The following is a 17,393-nucleotide window of genomic DNA, read 5'->3' as shown; positions in this document are numbered from 1 at the left end:
CGGTTGGTACTTGTGAAACCGCATGACTATATAAGGCCAGGGAAGGAAAGAGCGCACTGTGCCAACCTGAGAGATGGGCTGGCAAGGGAGGGGGGAGAACGGCAGGGGGCTGAGCTATACACGCTCCCCTCATCCAGCCCTCTACAAGTTGCAGGGATAATCACTCCTGCAGAAGTCCTGCGGCCAACTGTGGAATAATCGAGAAATAATAAAGGGGGGGGGGTGTCAGGGGCAGCTGCAGGAATATATGCTCTTTCCCTGGAGTCCTGCTTGGCAGCTACCTCCTCCTCCTGCCTGAGAGTCAGCTGGATTCAGGGTGGGCCAGGAGGGAGACCTAGAGGTCCAAAGTCTGAAATGATTGGAGTATACCACATTCCATGGTGAAGACTATTTGGGTCCCCAAGCCCGAGGGGCAGTTTTGGAGAAATCGATGACTTGGCAGACTGGGCCAGCAGAAAGGCAATAGGGGAAGGAGCACTGGAATGGGAGTCAGGTTTCTTGAGTTAGTTCTGGCTTTGGCAGGGTGATCTAGAGCAGAGCTTCCCCTCTCCTCCCCACTGCTGCTGTTGGAACATCAGATTGGATGATTCACTGGTGAAGTACTTAAAACGGCGTCTAGAATGTACAGTAAGTGCTCCGTCATAGACATTCTTATTGCCACCCTCCACTGGCCTTATGCACGGGTCTGGAACCTTGAGTTAGAAGGGATGCAATCCCCAACTGCTCCCTCCTTCTGGTGCTCTCTACCTCTCCTTGGCTTCTAAGGTATAATATTTTTCTGCTTTTTTCCTACCTGTCAAGCCCTGCATGTCATTGTTCTTTGTGGCACCTGTGTTCTCTGGCTGGGCCTCGATTGTTGGTTTGCTTCTGGGCTCTGTCCTGGGCCCCTGCTCTTGGGCCCTCACACCGCCACTCACATGATCCCATGTGTCAGGAGGGTTTGTCCTGCCCTGATGGCTGGTGCACCCCAGCTCCAGCCCAGAGCTTCCAAATGTCAGGATTTTCACAGATTAGGGTCCTTCAGGTGTTTGAAACTAGGTGTGCCTCTCATCTCCTCCTCTGACCCCCGATCTGCTTCTTCACCCTATGTCTTGTTGCCTCAGTGAAGAATGTTTCTACTCGTATAGGTAACCAAGGCAGAAGCCTGGTTGTCATCCTGAACCCCTCCTTCTCCTCCACCCGCATCTCCAATCCTTCATCAAGAATGGTCAATTTACCTCCTGTTACCACATCTCTGCCTCCCTACTGCCATCACCCAGGTATAAGTTAGCCAGTCCTGTTTTGGGGACTGTTGTAACAATGCCGGGACCTCGAGGCACTGGTCTGACCTCATCATCACCTCGAGGCACTGGTCTGACTTTTTTGCGTTGCTTCCAGGACATAGCTGCCTTTCATGCTTCAGCTCATGCTTCCCTCTGTCCGTTGTTCTCAGGATTTCTGCCACGATCTTCCCTTACTTAGTTCCTTCAAAATGCTTTCCTCTCCCACCCTGGGACTTTGTAATGCAAAAGGCACCCCTCAACTAGATAAGTCCCACCTACTTGTCTTTAAGCTCTCAACTGGATGGTGGCCCTTTTAGACTCGGCCATCTTCCTTTTTCTGTGGTCTCACAGAGCTGTAAGGCTTCCATCAGACTGAAATTGCACATTCCACTTATTTGATTAGTGTCTGCCGGACCCGAGGACTGTAATGCTCTAAGAATAGAGACTTCATTTTTTCTCCACTATTATAGCCCTAATTTAGTCTAGCATATAGCAGGTGCTTAAAGAATATTTGTTGGGTGAATAAATAAAAGAAACTCTCAAACTATGTGCCACTTATAAGCTTGATAAATATGATTTCTTGCTCTAAAAGAATGTAGACTCCAGTGAGATTGAGAAGAAGGCCCTGGACTTTCAGTTCAATTTATGTAATCAATTTTGATGATTTAAGATCAACATTATTGAGGCATAAAGGCAAACCTTGTTTTATTTCCTTTTGCTTTATTTCCCTGTACAGATACTGCATTTTTTTTGTTTTTGTTTGTTTTTGTTTTTACAAATAGAAGGTTTGTAGCCACCCTGCATCAAACAAAAGGATTAGCACCATTTTTCTAACAGCATTTGCTCACTTTGTGTCTCTGGGTCACATTTGGGTAATTCTTGCAGTATTTCAAACTTTTTCATTATTGTTATATTTGTTATGGTTGACCTGTGATCCATGATTGGGATTCACTAAAAGCTCGGATGATGGTTAGTGTTTTTTAGTGATAAAGTATTTTTAAACTAAGGTATGTACATTGGTTTAGACATAATGCTATTGCACACTTCACAGACTACAGTAGAGGGTAAACATAACTTTTATATGCACTGGGAAACCAAAATACCCATTTGACTCACTTTATTGCTGTATCCACTTTATTACAGTGGTCTGAAACCCAACGACAGTATCTCTGAGGCATGCCTGTAATTTACATGTAAATTACATACATTAAAACAAACCCATTTTAAGTGTACACTTTGATGAGTTTTGACAAATGTATGCACTCATGTAAGTGACACCACATCAAGATATGGAACATTTCTACTGCTTATGATGCTTCTTTGCAGGCAATCTTGAACCCTCCTTGGACCCAGGCAACCATAAATCTGTTTTATGTCACTAACGATTAGTATGGTACTGCCTGCTCTAGAATCTCGTATAAAGAGATCATACAGAATGTATTATTTTTGTCTGGCTGTGTTTCCCCAGTACATTTTTGAGATTCACTCATGGTAGCTCTAATGCTAGTTTGATCTTTTTATTGCTAAGGAGTATTCAGTTTTGAGGAATTATTATAATTTCTTTATTCATTCACCTGTTGGTGGACATTTGGGTTATCTCGAATTGGGGCTATTATGGTTAATCCAGTCTCAAACATTTCTTTAAAAGTCCTTGTGTGGGCATATCGTTCACTTCTCTTGGGTAAACGCCTAACAGTAGAATTACTAAGCCATAAGGTAAATATATGCTGAACTTTATTAGAAACTGTTGGTTTTCTAAAGAGTGGTCCCATTTTGTCCTGCCGTTAGCAATGCATGAGAGTTCCAGTTATTCTCCATACTTCTAACACCTGTGACTATGTGTAGTAGTATCTCATTGTGGAATTCTAATTCCCATGATGACTAATGATGTTAAGCTTCTTTTCATGTTTGGTTATTCACATAAATTTATTTGTGAAGTGTCTGTTCAAATCTCTCATGTTCATTTTTACTTATTTTTATTTTTTAAAAATTTATTCAAGTAATCTCTACACGCAATGTGGGGGTTTGAATTCACCACGTTGAGATCAAGAGTTGCCTGCTCTTCAAATGAGGCAGCCAGAAGCCCCCTTTGTGTCTATTTTTGAATTGGTGTTTGTGCTCAAGTTGTGAAAGTTCCTATATATATATAAATATAATATGCATATGTAAATCTGTAACCATTATATACATATATAAATAAAAATATATAGAGTCTAAATTTAAATATCTGTGTGTGTGTGTATACATTGTGTCTGATTCAGAAAACACATATATTTCTACCCCCTAGTTTGTGGCTCTTCTTTTATTTTCTTAACAGAACAGAAATATTAAATTTTCATGGAATTTTCCTCATCATTTTTTTCTTTTAATGTTTATTTGCCCTAAGAAATCATTGCTCTCCTAAGATCTCAAGACTTTTTTCCTGTTTCCTTCTAAGAGTTCTGTAGTTGTAAATTTTAGGTTTAATTCAATGATTTATTTTGAGTTACTTTTTGTGTATGAAGTAGAGTCAAGATTTATGGTTTTCCCCCAACATTCCAGAAAATTTTAGGAAAAGACTGTTTTCTCCCCCATTCAATTACTTTGGTAATTCAGCTATGTGAATTACCTGACCAAAATGTCAAAACTGACCAAAAATCAACTGACCATATTATATGTGGGTCTATTTCTGGAGTTGTGCTCTCCACTGACTTGTATGGCTGCTCTCATTCCAGTAACACACCATGTTGTTTAGTGTAGCTTTATAGTAAAGCTGAAATCAGATAAAATGAATCCTCCAACTGTGTCCTTTATCTAAAATTGTTATATGTATTATAGATCCTTTGAATTTCCATATAAATTTTAGCATCAACTTGTCCACTTCTACAAAGTATGTAGATAATTATATGATTTTCTTTTTTTGTTGTTACAGTGAATATCAGTGGTTGAGTTTCAGATGTTAAATTAACACTGCATTCTTCGTACGAACCACATTTGAGTCATGAAGCATTATCATTTTTATATGTGAATTTAATTTGGTAATATTTTATTAAGATTTTTGCATTAGGGTATTTGCTTGACATTTCCTTTTCTTGTAATTTCATTATTTGGCTTTGATATCATAATATTGCTGTCCTATAAAAGGAGTTAGCAAATATCCCCTCTTTTTCTGTATCCTGAAAATTTTTGTGAGAGAGTTATTATTCTTCCTTAGGTTCAATAGAACTTACCCATGAAACCATCTGAGGTTTATTTGGGGAAAAGTTTTAATTTATTAGTTCAATGTATTGAAATGTATTTTATAGTTATTCATACATTTACTATTTCAGTGCTTTTTATTTCTTTGTGTAGATCTGAGTTTCTATCTGGTGTCATTTTCCTTCAGCTCAAACTTCATTAACTTTTTTCTTGGAGTGTAGGTCTACTGGTGACAAGCTCTTCTAACTCTGTTTTTTAAAAAAATATCTTTATTTTGCTTCTGTTTTTGAGGAATATTCTCAATAAATAGAGAATTCTGGGTTGACTGTTTTCTTTTCAGGGCTTTAAAGGTGTGGTTCTTGCTTACACTACTTCTGAGGGAAGAATGGGGGCATCATTACTTTGTTTTTTTGTATAGAAAGTATCTTTTTTCCTCTGTATGCTTTTACAATGACCTTTTTACCTTTGATTTACAGCAGTTCATTATGATGTGTCTACTTTTGCTTTGTTTTTTTTTTTTCCTTGCTCTTTGTTGAATGTTTGGAGCTGTGAATTTATAATTTTCATCTTATTTGTTAATTTTTCAACTCTTGTCTAATATTTTTTGAGGTGTCCTCACTGGGACTCTAATTAAATATATGTTAGACTGCGTTATATTGTCTTAAAAGCTATTTATATGGTTATGAGCATTTTTTCCTCAATCCTTTTTTTCCTTCGCTTAAATTGGGATCATTTCTATTTCTAATCCAAAAGTTCACCATTCTCTTTTTCCCCAGTGTTTAATATGTTATCAAGGAAGTCCATTTAGTGAATTTTTTATTTCAGATACAAATTTTCAGCTCTGGGAATTTCATTTTGCTTCTCTTCCCTATCTTTAATTTATCTCATTATTTTTATGTTTTCCTTTAAATCCTCAAACATCTGTATATTAGCTGTTTAAAAAGCTCTGTCCACTACCTCCATTCTTTCTATATATTCTGTCATTTTTTTTACTGTTTGGTGTTTTGTTTGTTTTGTTTTACAGGTTAGGGGTTACAATCCAGTGTGACAGTGTTGGGTGTCTAGATGGTATTGGGGATTATGATTGTAACATTGTTTAGTGTCTAGATTTTGTTGTCTTCCTTTAAAGAGTGGTGAATTTTGTTTTGGCAGCCACTAAGTTACTTGTGTGTCAGTCTGATCCTCTTGAGCCTTTAAATAATTTTCAAAGGTCGGTCTAGAATAGCTTTTACCCTTGAGGTAGTTTCACCATAGTTCTACGGGTACAACCCTCTGGAGTCTCTGAAATGCCCCAAGGTTTAACAAACTCTCGCCATGCTGGCTGGTTGGAGTTTGGCTCTCTCCCAGCTCCATGTGAGCTCTAGAAATGTTTAGTTTACAGATTCTCAGTATTTGTTATTTGCCTGACCTCATAGAATTTCTTCCTGAGCATGTGAAGCTTAGTACTTAATGAAAGACTTGAGGGGATCACTATGCAAATTTTTGGATCTCCTTTCCAGGGTAGATTCCTTCTCTACAAAGCCAGCTGCCTCTACCTACTCAAATTTGGATCTCTGCCTCCCCAGTTCAGCAAGACTAGTATGCATTGCTTGGGCTGCTTCTCCCTGTACTGTAGCTTTGGAAATACTTCCGGATGAAATGCCTTATCGTAAAACTCGCCTACTTGACATCTCTTGCTTCAGGGCTCACTCAAGCCTGTTTCCTAGCATCTAAAAATGATAGATTCATTGCTCGTGTCTTCTTTTCTAACTATTTACTACAGGAAGGCAGACCTGGTATCAGTTACTCCATCTGGGCATGAATATATCTTTAACTAGCTTACCTAACAAAATTCTCATTTTACCTATATTTCTCTGAAAGAAATCACCAAAGAGAGTATAAAACATTACAAAAAAAAAAAAATGAAGATATACAACCTCTGTATAATCCCATTAATTCACCTAACAACCCTTTCCAAACAGGAAATGAAACTGGTGGATTTTCTTAGTCATACAAACCTATGCTAATCTAAAGATATCCCCTCTTTCTCTTCGTAAGTCATCTGTTCAACAATGTTTTCTAGGATTCCGCGAGAGTATATTATGTTCACTATTAAGGTACTTCCAGAGTTTAAGTATGAAAGCATGTTTCTATTTCTTTTGCCTTTTGTGTTTATTGTGTCTTTTGACATGATAATATTTAGAAGTAATATGTATTTACTTACAGAGTGTTTACTCCTTCCCCAGCAGCATGCTAAGTATTTTACATACATCATCTTTTTGAGTCATCATAATACTTTCTGTCAGTTTCTTCTATCATCTTTAGTTACTAGATAAAGAAACTGAGAATAAGGGATATAAAATAGCCCAAGGGTGGAGGGCGGAGAGAAACCCAAAGGTTGGAGCCGAAATCCAAATCAAGGTGGTTTTCTTAGGAAATGCCAGTTAATCTACTAGATAATCTTCACCATCACCTTTCTCTTCATGACTTTTCAGAGTTTGCATTATGCTAAGACTCCCTAATTCTTCTTTGTTTCTTAGTATCATTTTCGATAACCAAGGAATGGCAAATTTGAGCAATAACATGGGGACCTTCAGTGTGTATCGAATATGCTTTATTGATGAATTCACTTAATCTCTTTCTACTCTTAGGGCATTGTGGGCAAATGGAACAATCATAGAACAAGAGGGGCACAAAACCGCAGGACTCATGAGCTCTGATGCAGTGTGGGGATGCCCTGTAGAAACTTCACATGGATGTTGCGAGGGTAAAAAAGGAGGAAATGCATCTTCGATACATAAGGTATTAATAATGAGAATATACATTTAAAGTTCATGGATTTACTTGCCACAACCAGAACTATGGTACCTGCATGGATTTAATTAGTGTTTTCCCATGAAGAATGTAAAGTACTTCAGTATATCACAAAATATTATTGTCAGTGGAAATCGATCCCCAAACAGAACAGACAGGAAAACCATGAGAGCCTGACAAGTGCAGTGTGTTGGAGGGAGAGGATATCCAAAGGAGGGCAAGAGCAGCCTCACTTGTCTTTTCAAAGAAAGGTAAGAATTTGCCTGTTGGATGGGTACCATAGGAGCTGGAGGAGAGAGGGCATTCTAGATGAATGGAACAATATGTATAATAATACAAAGGCATAAGACAGGCCATGTTCTCTTCGATCAATAATATACATATACCTATAAAATTGCAGAGACCATTCACATAAGTCGAGATCTTGGTTTTCCCTCTCAAAGAGTTTATAACATAACTGATTAGATCAGGTGCAAGTATGGAAAGAAAATATTGATAATGTATGATGGAAGCCTGATAAGATAATTATCTGTTGAATGAACAAAAGATGACTATCAGGATGGGCTAAATGGCAATGACTGATGTCAACCGTGGGACTGTCACGGGGACAGGGCAGCGATGTTCAGTTTTGGGTGAACGCCATGATCTGACCTATTTTACTGCTGTTATTCTGCTGCTGGGTGGAAATGAAATACACAATGGGAGGCAGGGATCTTACTTGAAGTTGTTACACTGATGTGCAGAGAGGATGGTGGCTTGGGATAAGGTGATAACGGCAGAAGTGGTGAAAAGAAGATTCTGGATACATATATATATATATATATATATATATATATATATATTTTAAGATTTTATTTATTTGACAGAAAGAGAGAGAGAGATCACAAGTAGGCAGAGAAGCAGGCAGAGAGAGAGGGGGAAACAGGCTCCCAGCCGAGCAGAGAGCCCAACATGGGGCTCGATCCCAGGACCCTGGGACCATGACCTGAACTGAAGGCAGAGGCTTAATCCACTGAGCCACCCAGGTGCCTGTATTCTGGATATTTTTTGAATATCCAATGACTTGGTTCTGAAGTCTGAGAGATGGAGAGGGTGTCAAGGTTGTCTCTAAGATTTCTGGCCTGAGGCACAAAAGAATAAGCTGGCATTTACTGATATGGAGCTATGTCAGGGAAAGCAAGGTGTGTGTGTGTGTGTGTGTGTGTGTATGTATTGGGGGTTGAGAGCTGGATCTTAAAATGAACATATTACATTTGAGACTTGTGAGAAGAAATATCAAGTAAACAGTTGTATACATGCATCTGAAGTTTAGAGAAGCACTCCGGCCTGGAGATGTAATTTTCGGAGTTGTCAGTATACAGATATTCTTTAAATCCATGAGACTGGGTGGGATCATCATGGGGGTGAGAAGAGAAAAAGCAAGAGGGATAGATGTTCTAAGATTTGGAGATTGGGAAGCTGGTAAAAACTGGCAGAGGAGATTGAATAAGAGTAAAAGTGAGCTAGGAAGAGATCCAAGGTATCCAAGGGAGAGGGACATTGTGGAGGCCAGGTGAAAAAAATGCTTCGGGCACCTGGGTGGCTCAGCAACCGCCTTTGGCTCAGGTCATGATCCCGGACTTCCGGGGTTGAGTCCCGCATCAGGCTCCCAGCTCCTTGGGGAATCTGCTTCTCCCTCTGACCTTCTCCTCTCTCATGCTCTCTCTCACTCATTCTCCCTCAAATAAATAAAATCTTAAAAAAAAAGAAAAAGAAAAAGATGTTCCAAGAGTGAGTAGTTATCTATGTCAAATGTCAATCAGTTGAGTAATATGATGTCTGGAAGCAGCTCTTGGATTTGTCAACACAGAGGTCTCTGGTGACAAGAACAATGGGATGATAAAAGCTTGGAGGATAGGGACCAGAGAGCCCAACAGAAGTTGGTTCTGGAGAAAATAGAAGAGTAGGGACAGAGAGTGTAGATACTTACTTTGAGGGCTCCCATTATAAAAGGAAGCAGAAGAATGGGGTGATGTTGGGTCAAGAGAGTTTTTTAATGGGGGGGAGATGTTACAGTTTGTAAGTTTGTAGGTGGATGGAATGGCCCATTGAGAATGGACTTTTTAAGGAGAGAAAGGGCAGGGTTGGTTGAATGGGGATAAGAAGGGGAGGGCTCAGCCTTGAAGGCGGGCAGGGGCAGGGGCAGCTCATTCTGGTGATAGGAATAAAGGCATGATGTGATTATAGTCACAGCAAGATTAGTAGGTTTGTAGAAGTTCTCTTGACTGCGCCTACCACAGTGAAATAAGTGAGGTCCCCGAGGGCCAGAGGAGTGGGAGAGGGATGGTAGGGATTTTGGAAGGAGGATGGTCAGTTTGGTTTTGCTCATGTTAAACCGAATATGCTCATTGATCTTCCAAACGCAAATATCTAGCAGTCAGTCAGAGAAGTGTGGCTACATTATGGGTGTGAGGGGGGAGTCCCTGTTGAGAGAAAGCTGGGCGCCATGGGCAAAAAGAGGTGGAACCCGTAGGCTGATAGTGGCTGCATTCTCCAGTAGACAGATGTGAAGTGGTAAGCCGCTCATCTGCCTGCATTTGGGGGTAGGAGAGGAATCGAGAACTCAGGAAAGGAGGCCATGTCGGGAAACCCATGGGATGCTCCGGCCCCTCTCCCTTTGCTGCTCTCCTCACTCCCTCTGTGCAATAGGAAGAAGGCTCGGGATCACCACAGGCCCGGCCCGTGGCCAGTCACTGTGCCATATCGCCCTTCACTAATTCTCACAAGAGTCCCGTTACTGTCCTTTCTGTCTACAAATGAGAAACCGAGGCAACAGACACAAACGAAAGGGGTGAAGCAGGATGTGAACTCTGTCTGTTATCTCCTTTCCATTACCTCAGAGAAGGAGAGAAAGTTCCCTGAAGATAGGAAAGACTCCCTCAACTTCTAAACGGCAGCATCCCGAGAGAGTCACTTCTAAACCAGTACACTATGCGTTACCTTTCACAACGAGTCTTCACAACAAGAACAGGACTCCCCATGTGGGTGGCCTTGCAGACACTGGCTGCAAGGTGGGTGGAGAGCATCTCTGAGGGGTTGTGAGAATGGTGACCCCCTTTCCTGCCGGGCCCTGCCCTGAACAGTATGTGGCCTGGGGATAAGAGTCCAAGCTACGTTTTAGCCCCACCTGACCTCCTCGTCCCTAGGGATCAACTCTAACCGTCATCATCATCTTCATCCTAAAGATGGCGCAACCGTTCTCAGAAAGGCTAGGCAGCTTGCCCCCGTCACACGTGTCCTTTGTGCAAGGGGTTCTTCAGAGGGTGCCGTTGGAAGCCAAGAGTTGAGCAAGCTATTCCAGCCTCCAGGTAGAGTCAGGAAGCTGGCACTGATCTGAGTGGGTCTGGGGTAAGTAGGTAATTTATGCAGAGAAGACACACATTGTGCCAGTGGTTTCCTGCTGCCTGGAGGTACATGCTGTAGCAGCCTGTTGGAGCCAAGAGCCAGCTCCGAAATGCCTTCTGGAGTGTGGAAAGGGGATGAGCTCGCAGTGGGTTCAGCACCCACATGTGCAAGCATCCAGAAGGCTTCCGTCTGAGGGGCAGAGGCTGTAACAATATACTTGCATACCAAGGGCTGATGTCCTGCTCTGTGTGTCCATAGGGAACGTTCTGGAAATCCATCAGGGCTCCTTTTTTGGGAGCAGTTCTGCTGCATGCAAAGGCTTCTGGATTTTCAAGTGAGAAGTGGTGGGGACATGTGTGTGTTTGAGGCAGTCTCCGGCCCCTGAAGGATGGGGGACTGCAGCTGAAAAGTGACTGAAGCCTTCTCTGCTCCTCTAGCAATGGCATTAACTAGCCTCAGTATCCTGCTCTGTCAAGTGGGATAATTATCCATCCTCTCTCACTAGAGAGACATAGAGTCTTATGTAGTATGTGTGAAAATGCTTTGCAAACTGTAAGGTACAAATAGCACCATTTCGGATGGTCCTAAACAACAGCCAAATAAAATCATTTGGAATGTTTTAATTTTTAGTTTAAGGAAATATTAGCTCAGGTTAACACACACACACACACACACAAAGATAGGAAGGAAGGAAGGGAGGAAGAGAGAAGAAAGAAAGAAAGAAAGAAAGAAAGAAAGAAAGAAAGAAAGAAAGGGAAAAAGAGAGAAAGAAAAGTCTGTGGGGTGCCTTTGAGGGTCCAGCTCTCAGTTTCGGCTCAGGTCATGATCTCAGAGTCCTGGGATCATGCCCCATGTGGGGTTCTAGGCTCAGCAGGGAGTCTGCTTGGGGATTCTCTCCCTCTCCCCCACACTCACTCTCACTCACTCTTTCTCTCAGATAAATAAATAGATCTTTAATTTAAAAAAAAGTCTTGTGGCATATATTTTACTGATGTCCAGGTTTCTAAACTCTGTATCAGCACTGTACACTGAAATATAATGAGAACCACGTTTGTAATTCAAATTTTTCTAGCAGCCACATTAAAAATGTAAAAAGAAATCGCTGAAAAATTTTACTGCTCTACCTTATTTTACCCAACTGTATCTAACATATTATCATTTTAACATTTAATAGATATTAAAATTATTAATGAACTGCTAATTCATTAATAATTATTTAATTATTTATTTAACATTAATAATTCATTAATCATTATGTACATTCCTTTTTCATACTAAGGGTTTGAAATTCGGTGTGTATTTTATACTTAAAACACATCTCAATTTGGGAGCTAAATTTTCAGTGGTTAAAGTAAAATGTAATCCTACTAAGCGGTAAGGTTGTATTTAACAGAGAAATATTTCGCTCTGCTTCAGTTCTTTAATCACCTGGGATGTGTCTCAGATAGTCAGTAGGCATGTTGGCTTGTGGCTACCATATTGAATGGCACAGCGGTCCACCAGGTGACCCCTCTTTATTCTAATTCATGTTTCATTATGTCATCAGGCACACCAGCCTCCTCTAATAAGCAGGTTCCCACATTATCCTATAAACTTTTGCAGTAACTGGGGCTCAGTTTCCTCATCTGTGAAATGGGGATACTAAGAATGATTGCCTCACAAGGTGGATGTAAGGTGTCAACAAGATTCCTTAAGTGACATACCTACGACAGGGCCTGTTGAATAGCAGGAACCAGCCTATAGGAGTTCCTGGTCTTGTTTTTCTGAGATCACCATGAATTTCTTCAGGGCAGGACCAGAGCCCTCCAGATCACCTAAGCATTTCTCACCACGTTGAATTCACAGTTTAAAATAAACACGTACAGGCACCGGGGTGGCTCCATCAGTTGAACGTCAGACTCTTGATTTTGGCTTAGCTCATGATCCTGGCGTTCTGGGATTGAGTCCCACGTTGGGCTCCACGCTCACTGCTGAGTCTGCTTGAGATTCTCTCTTTCTCTGCCCCACTCCAGGCTCCTGTGCTTCTCTCAAATAAATGAATAAATAAATCTTCAAAATAAGGGACATATACATTTACATTTACATTTTTTGTAAATACATACATTTACACATACATTTCCATTTTTTGATTGATTGATTGAGGTTGTCTCAGAGGGGTTCATTGTGACTGCGTGGTTGCACTTGAATTTAAAAAGTTGAGTATAGACGAAACACTGTGGATTCAGTGGCACACGGATAATTAAGAATTGACTGGATTTGCCTTCATGTGGAGTTCATCAATTTCAAGTTACTTTACATTCATTTTCACAATAAGTTGAATTTACCTTAAGTAACACAATCAAATTTCAAAATTATCAGAAAAGAAAGAAAAAAAGTCACCTATAATCTTATCACAGTCCTTCTTACCAGTTTGGTGTTTTTACTCCCAGTTGGAGGTATTCCAATATTCTTGATTCTAGGTAGAAAATAAGCTGCTTTCTCCATTTTACAGGTAGTGATACAGAGGCTCAGAGATTCAAGAAAACTGCTCAGTTTTACATCAGAAACCAGGATGAAGACACGAGAGAAAGGTTAGCTGTGTGGAGTGCTTCTCCCAGTGTGGTTCCAGCAGGTCTTGGTGGAGCAGCTCTCCCCGGGAACCACGGCTTTGAGTTTCCATGACGGATAAGAGTTAGAGCACAAGGCATTAGTAAGAAATTGCATTTCTTTATTTTCATTGCATGTTTACTTGCCTTCTAGGATTGTGGCAAGGTTTCTTAACATCAACAGAAACGAGGGAACTTGCAAAGAACAAATGACTAGGGCGTTCAGTTGCATCTTTGCAAGGAACCTGGATTCGGTGAGATCATGGAGGCTTTGTTTGACCTTAAACAGCTTTGACAGTTGAAATTTGAGATTTTAACCCCTCCATAAGGCTGTTAAACCAGCCAGAAAATGTGGAGCATTTGAGAAATTCCACAGATCGAGGGGACACCAATGAACTGAAAGGAGCCCAAATGCTGGTGCTCCGAAAGCAGGTGCCGGGGAAGGGGGAGGAGTTGTGCCTGGGGCAGCAAGTCTCTGGAGCCCCCTCAATGAAGAGGCTCCTTGGTCTTCAGCTCTGTCCTTCCTCCCCTGCACTTCCCATAGAATGGATCTCTAGCACCTTGTTGTTTTGAAGAACAGTCAAGTAGAGGGGCGCCTGTGTGGCTCAGTCAGCTACATGTCTGCCTTGGCTCAGATTCTGATCCTGGAATCCCCAGATTGAGCCCTGTGTTAGGCTCCCTGCTCAGCGGAGAGCCTGCTTCTCCCTCTCGTGCTCTTTCTCACTCTCTCTCATAAATAAAATCTTTAAAAAAAAAAAAAAGGTTCAAGGAGAAAATCATAACAGAGCCACCTCACTGTCCTGCATGGAATGCATGGACTAGTCTCCGTAGCGGGAAAGAGCCCATGGTGCCTGCCGAAGGCGCAAAGGCTTCGGAAGTGGATTCTGATGGTGTCACTAGGAGAATGCACCATGACTTGTTTTGTATGTAGGTAATAGGGGTCAGAGAGGTGCTGGGTCTGCTCCTAACTAAGCAGTCCACTGTGATTTGAATAATCCCACGTGCCCTATTTCAACAGACTGATCTGACACCGCATTTGTCTGAGGTTAGTTTCCTGATTATAGCTGTCAAGAAGGGGGGGCATCTGGGTGGCTTAGTTGGAGGAGTGCCAGACTCTTGATTTTGGCTCAGGTCACGATCTGGGGGTCGTGGGATCGTCTGGGGCTTCGTGCTCACTGGGGAGCCTGCTTGAGATTTTCCTTTCTCCCTCTGCCCTTCCCGCCAACCCCTCCCCAAAAAAAGAAAAAAAAAAAGTAAAAGAAGAAACTGTCAAGTAGGAGCACAGGTCTCTTGTCTATAAAGGGGATAGAGAAATGGCATAAACCCCAAACCCAGCGTCTGTTTCTTACCTACTGGGGCTGCGCTGGTAGCTCCCAGGGCTATTTGTACACACGATCGGACTTTTGTGTTCCAACTGTTGTTCCCCAGCGGCTTCTTCTGTGCCCCTCTGGCTTCCTTGCCACCAACCGAGTCCCAAGGGTCCCAATGTGACCACCATAGGCCACTTTATCTAAATGTAGCTTAAGGATTATGGCAGCGAGTGGTCTTTCCCTACCCGAGAAACTCTGCCCCTGAATGGACATGGTCCCAGGTGGGCAGACATGAACATGGCCACTTTCTGATAGGGCAGCTGAGAGGTGACAGAGGGGAACCAGTCGGCTCACAGACACCCCGCGAGCACAACAGGACTGACCCCATGCCTCGAGGGCTCTCCCCGGTGAGGGTTCTCTACAGGATGAGGATGTGAGGTTGTGATCGTGACCTAGAACTCCAGGGGCTCATGGCCGGGGCTGTCAGAGGCTCGCGGCCTCTCTGGGGCCTTCCCTGTCTGACCCTCCAGAAAGCAGAGCTGAAGCTTGCAAAGAGATCGAGTTTCACGGGGGGCTGGAGTGGGAGGTGGGCAGGCCGGGCTGCAGCGGGTAATTTGTCTGGTTTACTAGGTCAGTATCCTGTCAGGGCTCACTGTGGTTTAAAATGATCGTGGAGCGGGTTTCTTATCGACAGAGGCCTTCTAAGCCCCTGGTATGTCGGCTCCTGCTTCCATCCTGCGGGGAGCTGCTTCTCTGGCACCTCTGCCGGCCCCGCTCGGGTCAAAGCGGGGCTCTTCGGGGTTTTCCGGGCTCACCCAGATGCACTGCGGCATCAGGGCCTGGAGGTCCCGACTCGGGGCCGAGGCTGGAGGTCCTCGGCTCCTTTTCCGGTGAGGCATTTGGACACAACCGTCTTTTGGAAGAGCTTTTCACTTGATTTGTAAATGCCATCCCTTGTCTGGTATTCCTTCTTCCCCCCCCCCCCCCCCCCCCCCCCCCCCGTGTGTGAGCCCTACAGGGCAGTCACCCTCAGCCCCCTGTGGTCACCGCTCCCCTGAAATGGGTGACACTGGTCCGAACTTGGATGTTCTCTATGCGTAAAATACACACTAGATTTCCAAGACTCAGGGCAAAAGAAGAAGGTAAACTAGCTCATTACATTTTTAAAAAAATATTTTATTTATTTATTTGACGGATTACAAGGAGGCAGAGAGGCAGGCAGAGAGAGAGAAAGGAGGAAGCAGGCTCCTCGCCGAGCAGAGAGCCCCATGCGGGGCTCGATCCCAGGACCCTGAGATCATGACTTGAGCCGAAGGCAGAGGCTTTAACCCACTGAGCCACCCAGGTGTCCCTCATTACATTTTTAAAATATTAATTATGATGAAATAATAACATTTTAACTCTATTGGGTTCCATTAAAAACTTACCATTCGTTTCAGCAGTTTCTTTTTGTTAATGCAGCTACTGGAAAGAGGTGAACTTACACATGGGACTCGCATTCTATCTGTCGGGCGGTGCTGAGTTACCCCAATTTATTTTCTCTAAAATGCAGATCGCTCCTACTTCCCGCCTGACTAGCTTCTCATCTCCAGCAAGTTGCTTGCCTACACCTAGCTCTGGATTCTTGGTTTCATGCTAATAATGCTGCCTGTGCTTCGATATCCCATGAAATTTTATACGGGGTAGGGAATGCTTTGAAACGTGCGGCGCAGGCTGTAAGGAATTATAATTTTTATCAGGTGGTAGAGGCTGCCATCCTCAATAGGGAAGCCGGCGTGTCGAGGATTATTTCTCATCCTCCACTCTGTGCAGAGAGAGCTCTGAGAGCCTTTTCCCCTCCTAAGAGTTAAGTACAGACGTTGGAGAGACTCAGACTATCTCTGGGTTAACAGTTCCCAGAATAGAACTGGGGAAGTAAAAACAAAAAGGTCATCGAACCGGGTAAGGAGACCAAGGGCTGCTGGCATTTCACTTCTTTTGTTCTCGTTCTTGGCCGTCGGAACAGAAACTGATGGGCCGTTGGTGGAGGGTGGCCTCTGCAAAGTGGCCTGATCAGATTCCTGAGCTTCGAGGTCATTGAGCAGGATCGCGACTGGCCGGAGCCGCGCTACTCCCTCCTGACCTTGAAAGGTGTGACAAGTGGACTTGGGTGCATTGCTCTGCCAGCCTCTGTTGACTCTGTGATGTACTGGGCATCGATCTTATCTTTGTGAGAATTTGGGGAGACAACAAAGGAGTAAGTAGAGGAAATGAGAAAAAAAATCCACGTTTGATATTAATTAACGACGATAAAGGAGCAAGCCAGAAACAGAGAAGAATATAAAATACTCCTCCCTTCCTGTCCTTTGGCTCCTTTTTATCCTCGGAGTTCAGCATAGTCGCTGGCACTCCTGGCTTTCTGCAAATAAATGAATGAATGAGTTGTTTGTGTCAAAATAGACATATTCATTGGTAAAATAAAACCATTTTGGGTGTCGTGATTTATCTTCACAATTCTCAAGAAAGCTGCCAGAAGATGTCAGGCATCCGTTTGGAGCAAAGTTGGATTCAAAAGGTACATGATGTATTGACAATAAACTAGAGAAGGTGAACTCAGCCTACATTTACCCAATATCATAGATTTTTATGAGGGGTTGGAGAGAATTACTTCTCTTTTAACCGTGCAAACATAATTTTATATACTGTTATCTTTGTTAATATGATCTTTCTTTTCTGTTTTTTTGCTTGGCTCCTTCCTTTCACAGCCAACCTCGCCATTAACATCACCTTCTCCCACGTAACACATATTAATACCCAAATATATCTTTGCTCACTTTTCTCCATGCTCATGAAATCACAGACACACATCAGCTATATACAACATTCCTTTTGTCAAGGTATAT

General features: G+C 42.6%; 1 long non-coding RNA gene across 1 annotated transcript; it reads left to right on the top strand.

The window, feature by feature from the left end:
• The first annotated feature begins 117 nt into the window (after positions 1 to 117).
• LOC101684887 lies at positions 118 to 15,430 on the top strand. Its single transcript, XR_001179011.2, has 3 exons — positions 118 to 627; positions 7,070 to 7,220; positions 13,108 to 15,430. It is a non-coding gene; the product is annotated as an uncharacterized LOC101684887 (long non-coding RNA).
• The last annotated feature ends 1,963 nt before the right edge of the window (positions 15,431 to 17,393 follow it).

The sequence above is a fragment of the Mustela putorius genome, unplaced genomic scaffold (assembly GCF_011764305.1).
Source record: "Mustela putorius furo isolate JIRA1106 unplaced genomic scaffold, ASM1176430v1.1 tig00000460_pilon_pilon_pilon, whole genome shotgun sequence".
NCBI classification, from domain to species: domain Eukaryota; kingdom Metazoa; phylum Chordata; class Mammalia; order Carnivora; family Mustelidae; genus Mustela; species Mustela putorius.
This window is presented reverse-complemented; position numbering and strand designations above follow the sequence as displayed.